At 38.1% G+C, this 5,696-nt stretch overlaps 1 long non-coding RNA gene and 1 pseudogene across 1 annotated transcript; one reads left to right on the forward strand and one right to left on the reverse strand.

Annotated features, from left to right (window-relative positions):
* Positions 1 to 362: 362 nt before the first annotated feature.
* LOC148715688 (uncharacterized) lies at positions 363 to 1,189 on the reverse strand. The gene is made up of 2 exons (XR_015995900.1): positions 668 to 1,189; positions 363 to 493 (listed from the first exon to the last, which is right to left on the reverse strand). It is a non-coding gene; the product is annotated as an uncharacterized LOC148715688 (long non-coding RNA).
* A 2,916-nt stretch (positions 1,190 to 4,105) lies between these two features.
* Positions 4,106 to 5,689, forward strand: LOC148715689 (octopamine receptor beta-2R-like; annotated as a pseudogene).
* Positions 5,690 to 5,696: the final 7 nt, after the last annotated feature.

Below are 5,696 nucleotides of genomic sequence, written 5' to 3' on the forward strand. Positions count from 1 at the left end.
TCGCAAAAACGTCTCCTTGCAGCGTTTCTCTCATGTAAATAGTATACCATTAACTTACCAAAGTAGGAATGGAGGCAGTTTGCGCAACAATAATGGTCCCGAGGCCTCTTAGATAATAACTGATGCGATGATGTTGATTAGTATTCAAATTCATGGTTAGCGTTATGAAGATGTTGTATTAATAATATAGAGCCATCCTTTCTTAGTAACAACAGATATGCTTATACAATAATGCCATTTCTTTTACTGCACCGTTATAAAAATTCTGTTCTAATATGAGACTGAATTTGTACAAAAATTGCTATTGACATACCCTGGCTGAACTAGCATGGAAGAAGTTATAAACCGTTTCTTAACAGCTGTTGTGCAAAAGTAAACTTTATTCTAGGATCTACCTCTCCCAATGCTGTTTTCACGCGCATGCAGCTGTATTCAAATTCGTCTCGCTTTCGACGAGTCGACGAATTCGTCTTAACAGGAACGACGATCGATCCTTGGGGAAAAAATATGTGTTCAAGAAAGACAGTTACTTCTCCCCTGATTAGTTAATAACTCCATAAGCTAAAATTAGGCATAAAAAAAAACAAACAAACAAATAAAAAACACGACAATCGACGTCATCAAACTTAGAAATGTAAATGTTATTGGTACATTCCTTCTAACTCACTCATTCGCCTTGCGATGCAGCTTTATATTCATTTTGAAAGACGAAAAACCGTGTGATGATAAAGAATATAAAGTTCCCCTTCTTAAATTAAACTCAGCCATCAACCCCGTCGTCTACGCCGTCTTCAAGAGAGATAAATATGGAGATAACAAGGCATATTGACTGTGTCACGTGGAAAAAAAGGAACCAAATTGAGCCGATCATGAATGAAAACAATTCTTTTATCCTACGCAGCCATAATGCCTAACGCGTCAATCCATTAAAGCATAACAGCTTATATGAAAATAAACCAGAATCTTTCTTCAGCTATAATTATTTTTTTCCACAATTCGACAATCAATTGTAAGGGCTGGAAAAATAATTGCATTTTGAGGCAGAAAAACGTTAAATGATGAAGAACATAATATTCCTCTCCTTCAACGGTTTTAACTGAACTCTGCTATCACAGTGACTCCACTGTTTATGCCGTCTTCAAGCGGGGTATCAAGAAGGACAAAAAGTTTTTTTCACATCATTTGGTTAAAGTGAAACAATTTTTTCAGCTAATCCAAGAACTCTAAAACATTTGTTTTTTAAGTTTGCATCAGTTGTTACTCGACTTAGACGTCGACAAGTATAAATAAAAATAAAATTATATTCCAGGATCACCTCGAGGTGTTTGTTTTCTAAACAACTTCGCTTTAAAAACGAGTAGACTGCTTTTTTTAGAGATCCGCTTTTCACGCGTATGATGCAAATCAGGCAGATAAGTACTATTCCTAATTAAATTACAAATGAGTTTTCGCTTTTATGCCAATTTAGATCAGCTGGTTTACTGTAAGAAACGGTTCTAACCTGGCAAACAAGCAACTTTTGAATTTCCTGCGTTCAAGCCCCAAACCCTGGCTAAGGCCACATTGTTCATTACGCTAACACCGCTGAGTCAAAGTAAGATCTTGAGAATCTCATAGCACGATCCAAAAATATTGCAAGATGTTGCGTTGAACTGTTATGTGCATTTGACCGGGCTAATTGCTTTGCTGCTTTGAAGCTGTTCTGAGAGAAGCTGTTTCAAATTATCTTTGAAATTCACCCTTACACCCATAGTTTCACTGTTTTTGCCATTCACCGAATAGTTGATAGTGCATTCATTCTTGCACCTTGGAAATTCCTCACAGGTGAAAAGAGTAGAGCTCATAAACGAGTAAAGCTCAAAAATGAGTGGAGCTCATAAATGATTATTAGTCGTAATTGGCATCAATAAATTATTTCAAAGGTATGGTTTTAGCCGGAAGGGAAAAAGCAAGAACAGCTGGGGTTGAAAAAATGCTAAGTTTATTGCACTTCCATCTACTAGTTTTCATTCGAGTTGAGTCAATCAGTCAGTCATCAATCAATCAAATTCTTTTTTTAGACGATAATTGTTAAAGCTATAGAGCTTGTGAGTTCGTTTAGTGTTACTTCAATTTTAATTGTTTCTCGTACGTTTCTTGACAGTTTACGACGCGATTGAGATAAGGTTGTTTTGAAAAATTATTAATTCAGCTGTGTTGAAAAAACTCACTTTACTATTTTTATAGAAAATAAGCCCGAGAAACCTAGTAATTAAAGCAATCAGCTCGTTAGGGAAGGTACGTTTTTTATTTGGGGAGGTGGGCCGGGATACTTTAGACATTTTTTGCCAAGAAAGTCGTGGCCCTCCCACTTTCCAGATTGGATTAATGCATGACCCTTCATGAATGCCTAAACAAAAGGATGTGACCCTCCCCTCACCTCTTCAAAGCCAAAAATAACCGGAAGTGAAATTAACTGACCGGAAGTGTTGCTCACATAACCGTGTCTGCGCACAAAGCAGTTAATTGCATAGCGTTGCACGGTGAAAACTTGAAAGTGGGCAAGGATGTTCGAGGAATAGAAAGAAGGAAATGCGCTTGTGGAGAATGCGAGGACTTCATGAGGTCAGATGGTAGGCCTAGCCACAAGTTGCCGATGAATCCCAAAAAAGTTGCCGATAAAAGTGTCTAAAAGTTGCCAAAAAGTTGCCGAAAAGTTGCTGAATTTCCAAAAAGTTGCCGAAAAGTTGCCAAAATTTTTATACTTTTCGTACCTTTTTTGGGTGTTAAAGATTAAAAATTCGCACATTGCTTCTTATCAAAATTTCATTTGTCAAAGTCCAATGATAATATCAGAGGTTCTTTCCATTTCACTTGATCAACAAATAGTCACTGTAATTGTCCGCCATCTTGAAAAACGTGCAACGTGATACCGCTGACCTCTTGATAACGCATCACAAAAATCAACCCATGGAGGGGGCCCTAATTATTGTATTTTAGAATAAATTGAATGAATATCTATCGAAAACTGACCAATGTGGCTCAAAACGTGAAGAAAGTGGCTTCAGAGAACCTCAAAAAGCCCAAAGTTGCCGAAAATTCTAAAAGTTGCCAAAATTCTAAAAGTTGCCGAAATCTCAAAGCTTGCCGAAAAGTTTCCGAGAAACTCGTGGCTAAGCCTATCAGATGGAGTAGCTCAAGTAACGAATCGTCAGTGGACACTAATTCTATACCAGAATCCCGCGCGGAAACATTACCGACGTCAAAATATAGACGAAAGCGGGCACGGGTCGAGAGAGACAATTTACGTTAGTTGGGACAAGATAGTTTTTTGATCTAATATTCCGACATCTATTTAAAATGATGTAGATTGATTTAGACTGGTAGCTTTCCTTATATATATAAGTTTTAGGTTTCTATACACTTCGCGTGTTTGGTAACAAATAATTAAAAGTCAACTAACCGACATGGAGTAGTTTTTTCCTTGCCAAAGAAAAAAAAAAATGTGACCCTTCCCCTGCTGCGTATCAAACAGGTTTGACCCTCCCCGATTTTTAAAATATTTACTAATGACCCTCCCCTCCGAAGCCCCAGCCCATCCCCCCCCCCCCCAATAAACAACGTACCTTCCCTTCTCTCTTTGTTTGAGTGAAGTTAGTTAAATGCAACAGAGCGCAAACAAGGTTTGTATTAAACTGGACATGTTTGGAAGAATTGATATAAAAATTAGCAAAAATGGTTTTAGAAGATCCCCTTTTCATTATAAATATATATAAGATACAAATCAGGCAGATTAGTACTCTTCCCAGTTAAATTGCAAATAAGTTTTAGTTTCGATGTCAGTTGAGATCAGCTGGTTTATTCTAAGAAACAGCTTTACCCTGGCAAGCAAGCAGTTTTTCAAGTTTTCTTAAGAATGATTAGCGTCAAATTATTCCTTGCGGTATTATCGCAGAGTCAAAGTAAGGTCTTGAGAGTCGGAAAAGAACGAACGTCACTGAACCAAAGAAGCCCTTGGTTGATAGACAAATTCTCCTTCTCATAAGCACCGGGAATGTATACAGAAGAGTATGGAGAATTCTTACATTAATGCTTGGGTTTGAGCTATTCCACTTAGTTCATCAAAACATATTATGCTAACGCAAACGTGGTAATTTATGCGACTTTTTATTAGTAAGTACAGCGGCACTGACGAATGTTTCCCCCGAACGTGCCTCTCTTGCAATCAGTTTCCTTCCTTTATTTCAATTCTTAACAATGAAATTATATGGAGGTTGTTGAGCTAACAGCAAGAGCGGCAAGAATTCATGCTAATCAATGAAATGTGATGTGTTTTAGGGGGAGCTTACACCAGACAAAATCACCTGGTGCTTTCAAATTTCTTGTGAATTATGGTGTTACATTAGTTCCTCACCGGAAGATTATCTTCTCAGCTTTCATTTGTGTAGGGCCGGCCACTTGAATATCGAAATATGGAAACGTGGTTTTGGATTCTTGGCTGGTCTCTTTCCATCCTGACCTATTCTGGATATGGATTTATTATCTTCCTTGTTTGTAGAAGACGGCGGCTTCGAACAAAAACCAACGCATTTATAGTTTCTCTTGCTGTAGCCGACTTTTGTGCTGGGTTGACAGCTTTTCCCCCGCTTTTCGTCTGTGAGGCGATAACTAGATGCGATCCTAAGGCCTTCTTGGCAAGCAGGATGGATTATTTAAGGTGGCTGTTCGGGTACGCGTCTGTGACAAACTTGTGCTGTTTAGTCCTTGAGCGCTACATTGCTGTTGTAAAGCCGTTGAGGTACTTGACTTTTATGACGCGCAGACGCGTTTTCCAGATAATTTTTATCTCTTGGACCATCGCAGTGGTTGTTGTCTTGGCTTTTTTAGTAGAGTGGCTTGCTTTTAGCGAAGTTCTGCTCTTCAAAGTTCTGATATCGATTCTCATGGTTTTTTTAGAATTTTTGCTGGGTTGCGGGTTAATTTTCTGCTTTGGATCAATGTACCATGTTATTCATAAGCACGAAAGAGCCGCCCACATCTTAGCAAAACAACTCCGCTTTAATCAGCGATTTTTGTTCAAAATCCAGGAGAAGGCTGCTGTAAAATAATGGCAGTTGTTATTGGCTTGTTTCTTGTAGCCTACTCGTTCGCTTTGCGATGTAGCCTCATATACATTTTGAACAATCACGAAAAACCGTGTGATGATCAAGAATACAAATTGCCACTGCTTGTATTAAACTCCGCTATTAACCCCGTAGCTTACGCCGTCTTCAAGAGAGATATAATCAAGGAGATAACACGGTATATTTGCTGTGTCATGTGTAAAAAAAGAAACCACATTGAACCAATTCATGAAAACTACTCTTTCATCCTACGCAACTATAATGCCTAACACGTCAGTCCACTGAGAACTGCAAACCTTTGATAAACTTCTTCTCAACCAGAATTAGTTCATTTACCCACAATCGTTCCTTCCACAAGTTAACAGCCAATAACTAGATGATGAAATTAAAATGTTTACGGATTTTCTCACAGTGCGTTCATGGTGAGAAGAGAAGATCATGTAATGGTTGAAAAAGGTTTTTTTAATCTTACTGATTCTTACCCATTCCCGCTCCTTTAGATTTCTTTTCTTTCGTATAATTTTGCTAGTTTGTCTGTTTCATCTTATAGTATTGAATGTCAGTCTATGAGTCAGTCAGTCAGCCTATCAACCA

This window comes from Stylophora pistillata, unplaced genomic scaffold (assembly GCF_964205215.1).
Source record: "Stylophora pistillata unplaced genomic scaffold, jaStyPist1.2 SCAFFOLD_1005, whole genome shotgun sequence".
Lineage (NCBI taxonomy): Eukaryota > Metazoa > Cnidaria > Anthozoa > Scleractinia > Pocilloporidae > Stylophora > Stylophora pistillata.